The following is an 11346-nucleotide window of genomic DNA, read 5'->3' on the forward strand; positions in this document are numbered from 1 at the left end:
TACCAGCAAGGGTAATATCAGTTCAGCCCTGGCTTGCTCATATTTTGCACAGAGCAACAAAATATGTTTTATGGAGTTGATGTCTTGAGCATACGAGCAAAATCTGTCCTGATAGAGATCTCCTCTCAACCCGCCATCCAACACTGCAGAAGGAAAGACGTTTAGTCTGGCTTTGGTGAAAAGCCTTCGATAGTTTGGTACTGTCAGGTTTTTAATGTAAGATGCTAACTTAAAGACATGCCCATATTGTACTCCTACTGCCAGCGGACTACAGACTGCGTGTGATCAAGATCGCAAGTCACTGTGTGCATTATCCCATAATCTTTGCTTTAACATCTTTAGGGTGCCTTCATAACCCAGGTAATACAGTTGGGGGGGGGGGGTGACAGACCAATAGAGGTGGCTTTTTTAGCCATGGTTTTCTGCCATTTGCTGACAAATTCCTCATTGGTCAGGTGTTGGTACTCCCACAATAAAAAAATTGGCGATGATCTACCCACTGGATTGACCAAAGTTGTTGAGCTTTTTTTTGAAGCTAGCAACATCTGTGGCTGGATAAAGGATGAACATTATAGGACCAATCAATTATAGAGCCCAGCTCTCAGTTTCTCCACCATGATCTGCGCTGGCCCCAAATTGGAAGGGGGGGGGGATTAAAAGGAGCAAGCATTGTGAGAAGGAAGGTGCTGTTTTGCCACTGCGCCCCCACAAATCCACCATGTTTTTCAAGGCTGATTAGCTCCAATCCACATCAGCCTTTGCAGATAAACAAAGCGTGTCTGGTTCTCACCCCTGAGGCCTGCCTGTCAGCACAAAGGAGAGGGTAGCATTGCTGCATATTCAGACAGCAGTTTCACACTGTGAGCCTCTAGCAATTAAGGAGTGGCTAGAGGCTCATTTGCAAGAGCTGTTACCCAAAATGACTTCCCAGAAAGGAATGAACCCACTATTTCCCCCTCCTTCTCCCCCAAATCTAGAAATTGAATTGTCTATCTCAGGTGTAGGCAACCTAAGGCCCGGGGGGGGGGGGGGGCAGGATGAAGCCCAATCGCCTTCTCAATCCGGCCAGTGGACGGTCTGGGAATCAGCATGTTTTTACATGAGTAGAATGTGTGCTTTTATTTAAAATGCACCTCTGGGTTATTTGTGGAATTTGTTCATTTCCCTCATCTACCACAAGCAAAGAGATCCAATGGGGGTTGTGTTGTGGCTTCCTCATAAAAAGGAAGAAGATTCAACAGATGCTTTTGGTAGATTGGATTCACCAACATCTTCATAGGTAATACAGATAGATGTTGGAGGTGCGATTTATTTTTCTTTGTGGTCCAAAATAGTTGTCCACATTTATTATGTATCAGAGAAATGCTTGGTATTTGCAGATGGCCATGCACTTTAAAATTATATGCTTGTGGTGTTGGGACCAACAGCAGGATGACCAAAGTGGTTTTTGCAAGTTCTTATGGTTTCCAAGAGACTTCTGATTCAAACCTGGAAGGACAAACACCCACCATCCATTCTGCAATGCTTCAAGGACCTCACTGCCTTTTGCTGCTGCTGAATGTACAATATTTTGTTTCAGTTTTGTTCAGATATCGATCAAGACATTTGGATGACAATTTTTACCTATATGTTGACTTACATGTTTAGGATGAGATGGATGATTAGATGGTCATTGCATTTCTAATGTGAGCAGATGTTTCCTTTCCCCATTTTTTAAAAAAATATTTTTAGTAGATTTTATATATATTTTCCAAACAAAACATAACATCTCCTCTCCTCTTATACAACATTTTGGCTGTAAGCCTAGGACTTCCATCAACCACATCTAATGATTTTCAACCTTCATCACTTAGCCTTGCATTTCAATATTTTCACTGTTACTTTAATAGTCATAACTTAAAGTCCCTTATCATAAATTTTACTGCAATATTTCATATAGTTCTCCTTACAAAACCTCTTGTAATCCTATGAGCGTAGTCAATTTGAATACAATTGTTTTTCAAATGGTTCGTATATTTACTCCAGTCTTTCAAGCATTTCTGGTCCTGCCGGTTTCGAATTCTCCCTGTCATCTTATCCAGTTCTGCATAGTCCATTAATTTTGTCTGCCACTCTTTTTTCCCTTTTCCAATTTTTTTGTCTTGCTTCTCCCCTTTCTGTTTTTGTTAAACTTGCTAGATAGACAGACAGACAGATAGATAGATAGATAGATAGATAGATGATAGATAGATAGCTGGATGTCACCCACCTGAGCTGCACAGCCTTAGTAATAATAATAATAATAATAATAATAATAATAATAATAATAATAATAAATTTTATTTATACCCTGCCCTCCCCAGCCGAAGCCGGGCTCAGGGCGGCTAACAACAATAAAATAGTACAACATTCTAAAACCATTCATTATAAAATTAATTAAAATCATACTGATGGCAACCATTGGGCTAGAGTTCTGTGAAGATTGCCAAAGGAGGGAGTCAGGCTGTGCCCCGACCAAAGGCCTGGCAGAACAGCTCCGTCTTGCAGGCCCTGCGGAAAGATGTCAAATCCCGCAGGGCCCTAGTCTCTTGTGACAGAGCGTTCCACCAGATTGGAGCCACAGCCGAAAAAGCCCTGGCTCTAGTTGAGGCCAGCCTAACCTCTCTGTGGCCTGGGACCTTAAAGATGTTTTTGTTTGAAGACTGTAAGTTCCTCTGTGGGACATACCAGGAGAGTTACACATGTGTCACACATGTGACCTCCCCATACATTCCTCCTATGCATCCTAGGGTGAGGAAGAGCCCCTATGTTCCCCTTTCTCTTCAGGGCAGAGGTGTTAGTGGACACCTGCCACTCCAGCTGGCTTCAAGCAGCTATGCTGGGGGTGCACAACATGAGGCCACCAGTCTTATGGGAAGCAGGGATTGGCAGACTTCTGCTGCTATCCTTATACTGCCCATAGCCTTATGTTTGTGGCCCACATCCATGGACCATGTAGGGAAACAGATGTTGGCTAAACGTTAGGAGAGCAAGAGTTGTTTGACAGTGGAGCAGACTGGCTCAGGAGGTGGGTGGGCTCTTCTTCTCCAGAGGCATTTAAACAGAGGCTGCAGAAACATCTGGCAGGGATGGTTTGCAGCTGCATCCTGCACTGCTGATCCATAAATAGGTTAGAGCAGATGACCTCCACAGCCTCTGTGTTTCAGTTCTTATGAAACCATACCTGCTCAAACTACTGCCTACCTTCAAACAGTTATTGGAAGGTCAAAACAGACTCGATATGTATACAGTGGTACCTCGGATTAAGTACTTAATTCGTTCCAGAGGTCCGTTCTTAACCTGAAACTGTTCTTAACCTGAGGTACCACTTTAGCTAATGGGGCCTCCTGCTGCCACCACACGATTTCTGTTCTCATCCTGAAGCAAAATAGTTAACCTGAGGTACTATTTCTGGGTTAGCGGGGTCTGTAACCTGAAGCGTATGTAACCTGAAGTGTATGTAACCCGAGGTAGATAAAGGTAAAGGTAAAGGTAAAGGGACCCCTGACCATTAGGTCCAGTCCTGGCCGACTCTGGGGTTGCGGCACTCATCTCGTTTTACTGGCCGAGGGAGCCGGCATACAGCTTCTGGGTCATGTGGCCAGCATGACTAAGCAACTTCTGGCGAACCAGAGCAGCGCACGGAAACGCCGTTTACCTTCCCGCCAGAGCAGTACCTATTTATCTACTTCCACTTTGACATGCTTTTGAACTGCTAGGTTGGCAGGAGCTGGGACTGAGCAACGGAAGCTCACCCCGTCATGGGGATTCGAACCGCTGACCTTCTGATCTGCAAGTCCTAGGCTCTGTGGTTTAACCCACAGCGCCACCCGAGTCCCTGTAACCCGAGGTACCACTGTACAAATGTATCCTGGTGGGGTCTTAACACACAATGAGATACCCTGCTTTTTGGCTTATAGAGCCAGCATGCATACAGGTGTCAGGTAAGGCTCTGTTTCCACCTTGTGATAAATGTGTTGCTGTTCCATTTTGAGATAATGGGCTGTATCCAACTCAACTGTCCTCAGAGTAGACCAACTGAAATTAACAGATCTACATAATTAATTAACCTAAGTTAATCATGCCCATTAACTTCCATGGGTCTACTTTCAGCAAGACTAGCATTGGAGACAACCCTGTGCATATTAAGCAGTATTTATTTATTTAGTCAGTTACAGACTAAATAAGTCTTGAGTCAAAATGAGAGTACCCCTAAACATTTTTAAAGAAAAAAAAGCACTGGTGATGGCTTTAAAAAAGAAGTTGCAGACGTACTACACAGCAGGCATTGTTTTCAGAAGAAACTGGAAGCCGCATCAGAAAACAATGGCATGGAAGAAATATACATTTGTTATTCCAGTGCAATTCGAATCCTGCTGGTCCCTCACCAGGGAAATTCAGAAAAATAAAGGAATATTCAAAATACTTAGAAGGGACTAACACATCTAAATGTTAAATCTGCATTTCTCTGAGGGAGGAAAATAAGGGTTGTTAGATCAGATCATTAGAGAGATATCCAACTCAGCCCACCTTGTGCTTCTCGTATTTCTGCATTCTCATGTATTGACATTCTGAATCCAGAGGAAGCCATTTTTAAAAATTAGCAGTACACTTAGGATTTGGCTATGATGCCCCGATGTGGTATTAACCTCATCCACTTCATCAATAATGAGCCTAAATCTTATACACCCAGACAAGGCAGATTATTTTGAGGATTAAGGGGCAAAGGCCTGACTAGCTTTGATGCAAATGTTCCCAAACTGCGCTGGACCTTTAGCATGTAGGAACATGTTTGAAGTGCTAATGATCTGATGAGAGACATTTGCATGTAAATGCACGCAAGTGCCATTACTCTCACTCTGAAGCAGGGATGTGCTAAGCAAAGGCTACTAACCGAGCTACACACCTGCTTTCAAATGCATTTTTTTGAGCTTTGTGCCCCCTGCCAGGGAAATACATGCCTGCTGAGCTGGACTCCATTGAGCACCAGTTAGTATCTTCCTTTCCCTAGAGGCCTTTTTAGCACTGTTGATTTTTTCATAAATTGCTGTCACACCTCTTTGAATGCCTTTTGGGCATGTGAAATGTGGGTCATCAAAATTCTCTGATGAACAGGAATGCATTGGTAGCATAACATTGCACTGATATGAGACTGTGTGGTAAATTCAGAGGAAACCTGATTGACCCAGATTTTCTTTTGTTTGGATAACTGAGAAGTAAATATTCTTCAGATGAGCCTACGCTTTGCATGATTTCCTAAACTTTGTATGGGTCTTTTTCTTTGCCTTAATTATTTAGTCAAGGATTTGAGGCTTTCTTTCTTTCTTTCTTTCTTTCTTTCTTTCTTTCTTTCTTTCTTTCTTTCTTTCTTTTGCTTTTGTCTTTAATGTTCCTTATCCCATTAATTATTCTATTACCTATGCTTTCTTTCTTGCGTAATCATTTATGGGGCTAAGTATTTGTGTTCTTTTTCTATCCTTTGCTTTGCAATAATACTAATACTATCTCCCCCATGTCTGTGTCTCACTACAGGCATTAATTGACACTGCATGAGTTATGAGGATTATGCTACCACCAATTACTCCTATTATCTATGTTCACTGAATTTATTTGTTATACATATAAGCTTTAATTGAATACTATCGGTCTCTACTTTTTACATTTATGACAACTTGACTCCGATGATCACAGCTTTTTACTTTTCTATATCCATGTATAAAGGATGCTTCCTCATGTGGCTAAGATTCAAACACAATAAATTTGTTCATCTTTAAAGTGAAAAAAGAGTTGTTATTAGTATTTCATTCTGTGTAGATCCTAATATTGTTTCTTTCCATTAATCTCCTATGTGAAAGCCCTTCAAACTTCATGGTCTTCCTGAAGACCAAAATTTTAAGAAAGAACGGGGGAAATATGTAATTTACCTTAAAAACCATTGAAACAATTACAATTATTAGTAGCACCTTAAAGACCAACTAAGTCAGTTCTTGGTATGAGCTCATACCAAGAACTGACTTAGTTGGTCTTTAAGGTGCTACTGGAAGGAATTTTGTTTTGTTTTGACTATGGCAGACCAACACGGCTACCTATCTGTAATTATTAGTAGGACTGGAATAACACTTGTAGCTTAATGTTGAATTTTGGGTATAATGGAGATTTAAAAGATTTGATTCATAGACAGGATGCAGGAGGAAAAGGTTAATATAAAGACCCACAAAGGGGAGGAGAGACGTTCAGGAGAGTCTTTGGGATTCTCTTTCTATGTTGATAGTTTGATAATTGTTTGCAATTTTTTTAAAATCTGAAAAACTAAATAAAATTTAAAAAAGAGAAAGACCTTCAAACTTCAAGTCATATTCTAATCAAATACAGAAACGTATTTTTATTTCTTGCTACGATGTGGCTACAGTGTAAAAGCACACGCAGACTTTCTCAGTTCAAGAGTGATTTCTCCTTTAGCGATTTTACTTGAATTTTCCCACAAGCTTACCTATAATATACAGTGGTATCTTGGTTTGCGAACAGTCTGGTTTGCATACGTTTTGGATTACAAACATGTCAAACCCAGAAGTGCGTGACCCGGTTTGTGAACTTTGTTTTGGATTACAACCCTTTTTTGGGGGATTACGAACATTTTTTTTTGAAGCCCCATTGGCAGAAGTGTGCCTTGGGTTACAATCTGTTTTGGTTTATGAACGGACCTCTGGAATGGATTATGGTTGTAAACCAAGGTACCACTGTACTAAGGACTGTAATCAATTAAGTTCCTTCAGACTCATGAGGTTTTTTAAATTTTTGGTTGTTGTTTTTTTGCAGGTATATTCCACAACATGTCACTGAAAGATTAAGAGTGCTTTAGTGCTGGATTTATATATAGTACTGGACAATCCATCCACCATTCTGTTCTGCACGGTTGTTCTGCGATGCTCCCTCAATCAGATTGTTGCCATCTCATTGGGGAGGGGGGGGGTGTCACTCTTGCACTATAGCCTTGCTCATCTCAACATCATTGAGTCGACAGCATTTGGATTTAAGCCCTGTTAAGTCCCGTTGAATTGGAATAATAATAACAATAATAATAATAATAATAATAATAATAATAATAATAATAATAATAATAATAATAATTTATTATTTATTATTTATACCCCGCCCATCTGGCTGGGCCTCTGGGTGGCTTCCATAAAAACCAAAAATACAGTAAAATATCACACGTTAAAAACTTCCCTGAACAGGGCTGCCTTCAGATGTCTTCTGAATGTCAGGTAGTTGTTTATCGCTTTGACATCTGCTGGAAGGGCGTTCCACAGGGCGGGCGCCACTACCGAGAAGGCCCTCTGCCTGGTTCCCTGTAGCTTTGCTTCTCGCAATGAGGGAACCGCCAGAAGGCCCTCGGCGCTGGACCTCAGCGTCCGGGCAGAATGATGGGGGTGGAGACGCTCCTTCAGGTATACTGGACCGAGGCCATTTTATCCAGTTAAACTAGTTTGTAGTTCGGATTGATAGTAAATCCCCAGTTTATTGACCAATCCATGCTTAAGTCCCAGTGAACTGAATGGCCTATCAGCCATGACTGGGTGGAAAATACTTCATGGGGGACAAAGGAGTCCCATGCTAATGCAACACAAGCATTGTTGGTTTGGGGTAAAGCCATTAGCTTGGTAGTAGAACATCTGCTTTGGACACAGAAGGTCCCAGATTCAGTCCCCAGTGCCCTGGGTAGGGTTAGAGAACCCCCCCTGCCTGAAACCCGGGAAAGCTAGAGCCAGCCAGTGGTTTGGTGTTTTTTTTCAAAAAAATATTTTATTGATTTTTCAAAAATAACAGAAATAATAATAATAAAAAACCAACAAAATAACACAATACGAAAACAAAACGAAACAAACTGACTTCCCTCTAATCCCTTCCCTGGTACCATTATTTGTCAACATACTGCATGCCCCTTGTTACGTTTGTAACATATTTAAATCACCTATTATCCATTCATTGTACTTTTAAAACCCTGCTAATGTATTAACCTCTTAATAATACAGTAATAATAATAACAAATTATTTATATCCCGCGCTCCCCAGCCAAAGCCGGGCTGAGAGCAGCTAACAACAGTAAAAATAGTACAGTTTACATAAAATCAAAATCAATTAATTGAAATACATTCTAAAATCAATTCAGAATCAAATTAATGGCAACCATTGGGCTAGAGTCCCAAGAAGATTACAGAAGGAGACAATGCTTCTGTATATATGCAATAAACATCTTCCACTCTTCCTTAAATTCTTTGTCTTCTCTGCCTCTTAATTTCATTGTCAGTTTTGCCATTTCAGCATGTTCCATTAATTGAACTTGCCAGTCTTCTTTAGGAGCCAGCCAGTGTGGACAATCATGAGCTATAAAAGCCACTGGTTTGCCTTGATCATGTCTTCCTATAATACCTTGACCGGAACCAAACATTCATCAAGAAGACAGCAAGCTTCCCAGCTGATAAAACCTCTTCATCCGGCTGGAAAACCGCAAGCAGAAAACCACTTGTGAGAATGAAATGGGGAGAGAGAGGAGCCACATACAGCCCCCTTGGAGGACAGCGGAGACAGAAGTGGAGCACATAAACCAAACCTGAGCACATGCTCAGCGCATGAATTGGTATTCCAAAGCTTTCACACAAATCCTTCCGGATGGAAAGTGGTTGAATGAGCTGCTTATAAATGATGCTTAATATAGGTAAAGGTAAAGGTACCCCTGCCCCCTGCCCATACGGGCCAGTCTTGACAGACTCTGGGGTTGTGCGCCCATCTCACTTAAGAGGCCAGGGGCCAGCGCTGTCCGGAGACACTTCCGGGTCACGTGGCCAGCGTGACAAAGCTGCATCTGGCGAGCCAGCGCAGCACACGGAAACGCCATTTACCTTCCCGCTGGTAAGCGGTCCCTATTTATCTACTTGCACCCGGAGGTGCTTTCGAACTGCTAGGTTGGCAGGCGCTGGGACCGAGCAGCGGGAGCGCACCCCACCGCAGGGATTCGAACCGCCGACCTTTCGATCGGCAAGTCCTAGGCGCTGAGGCTTTAACCCACAGCGCCACCTGCGTCCCTGATGCTTAATATACTGCTATCTAATTCTGCAGACTAAATGTTTGCTTTGGATGCAGAGGAGAGGAAACTGTCACAGAGGGTGAGTGTGGGGGCAGCTTCTACCGATTCTGTTCAGTTATTATGGCATTTTGATATAACTGTTTTTTGAAAATGACTTTTATCCATAATTTTTTATGTTTAAGAGAATTTTTGTTTTCCTGTTAATTAAATCCTGCTTTAAATGTGGGTTTCTCGTCTGACCATTATCTGGAATCTTTTATTTTGATATTATGTAATGCTTTATTGGATGCTTTAATTTAGGTCGTAAACTGCTTTGAGGTATTTTTCTTTAAAAAATATAAAGCAGTCAAAATTTTATCTATCATCTATATCTATCTATCTATCTATCTATCTATCTATCTATCTATCTATCTATCTATCTATCTATTCCTGTTTCTCACCAACCTTGTTGATTGCAGCAGCTTCATTTAGAAAGGGAGGCAGGCTTTGTTTTTGTTGCCATTGTTAAAACATAGGGAGCTGGAAACCTTTGCAAATCATCCTAGAGGTCTCCCAGTAGATCCCTGATCTGCCTTCTGACCTCCCCTGATTTAGCATACCAACTGGAGCCCTGCATATCTTAGTGTGTGTCTCTGTTCCTCATCATCTTAACCCCTTATATTCCTGCCAGGTCACTTTGGGGGAGTCTCTTCGGGTGATCCCCCATGGCTCAGGTGCACAGGTTGTAACTGCTAGAAACTGTGTGTTCAGTGTTGTGGGCCCAAGCCTGTGGAACTTCCTCCCACTTGAACCTAGGCAGGCACACTCCTTGATGAACTTCCTATAGCAGCTTGCATTTTAATGTAGCATTTGGTGCGGCTTTGTGACTAATTTTTATTTCTCTTATTCTCTCTCTCTCTCTCTCTCTCTGTTTGTAGTTTTATATACATTGCTTAGAAATGTTAATGGAGCTAAGGAAGTTCTAACAGTGGAGAAGGGTCCATTTGGGTGAATGGAGCCCTGCCCCACCAAACTCAGTCTGCCCTCAGCCAGTGCCCATCTGCCTGTCTTACCAGTCCAAGGAGCGGAGGGTTGCCTTCCTTCTCCTTTGCCTCAGTGTTGCCCTTGTAGACTTCAGCAGAGAGGAGCTCAAAAATAGAAATAGTTGGTTCCACTTGCAGTAGTTCCACTTCTCATTAGCTCTGGCGCCCCCTGCTGTTGGCCTCCCTCCTTTCCACCCTACCAGACCCAATGGGCTCCAGTCACCACTGATATAATAACACATGATTTATACTAAGTCAGGGGTCAGCAAAGGTTTTTAGCAGGGGGCTGGTCCACTGTCCCTCAGACCTTGGGGGCGGGGGCGGCGGACTATATTTTGGAAAAAAAATGAACTAATTCCTATGTCCCACAAATAACCCAGAGATGCATTTTAAATAAAAGGACACATTCTACTCATGTAAAAACATGCTGATTCCTGGACCGTCTGTGGGCCGGATTTAGAAGGCGATTGGGCCGCATCCAGCCCCCTGGGCATTAGCTTCCCTATCCATGTACTAAGTGGTCCCCAATCCTCAAATCCATCTGTAGGGACCTCTATCTTGGAACCTTTCCTAAACTGAAAGAGGAAAGGGATAAGAGAACACATGCAAAAAAGAGGGGGAGGGGATAAATAAAAGACATAAAGGAAGATTTCAGAGACAGAGGGAAAGAAATGACAGGATGTTTAAGCTACCAGCCTGTAGTAAATGACTTGGGCATTATAAAATTGCATCTGATGGCTCTTTCAGACAAGAATATTTGAAGTGCAGTGTTGGAGATTTTATGGAAGTTCTTGCAACTTGCAAGCCGTTATGTTGGCATTCATCTGTCTCAAGAGATAATGGACTTCCAGGGCTCGGCAGCTGTATGGAGATCCTGGGCTGCCCAGATGATAGGACCCCTCTCTCAGCCTCAATAATGTGGTCCAGAGGAAAGGAAATACCGGTACTTTTGGCACCAGTATGACCATTTATAATCATTCATGCTGACTTAGCTGGCTAAACCAGGTGAGCATAGCCTAAAGTTGCCATATTCTGAAGAGCAAAAAGGAGCACGTGTGTAGGTGGGCAGAGGGGGGGAGGGAGAAAAGTAGTTGCAATAGTGTGTGTGAAGTGAAAGATAAAAGGTGTATTGAAATATTTAATAATTGTAATAAAAAATGAAAATAAAGGTAAAAAATAAAAATGGGGTGCTAATTAAAATATGTTAGTGAAAGTCTAAGA

Source organism: Podarcis gaigeae, assembly GCF_964106915.1.
Source record: "Podarcis gaigeae genome assembly, chromosome: 15".
Classification (NCBI taxonomy): domain Eukaryota; kingdom Metazoa; phylum Chordata; class Lepidosauria; order Squamata; family Lacertidae; genus Podarcis; species Podarcis gaigeae.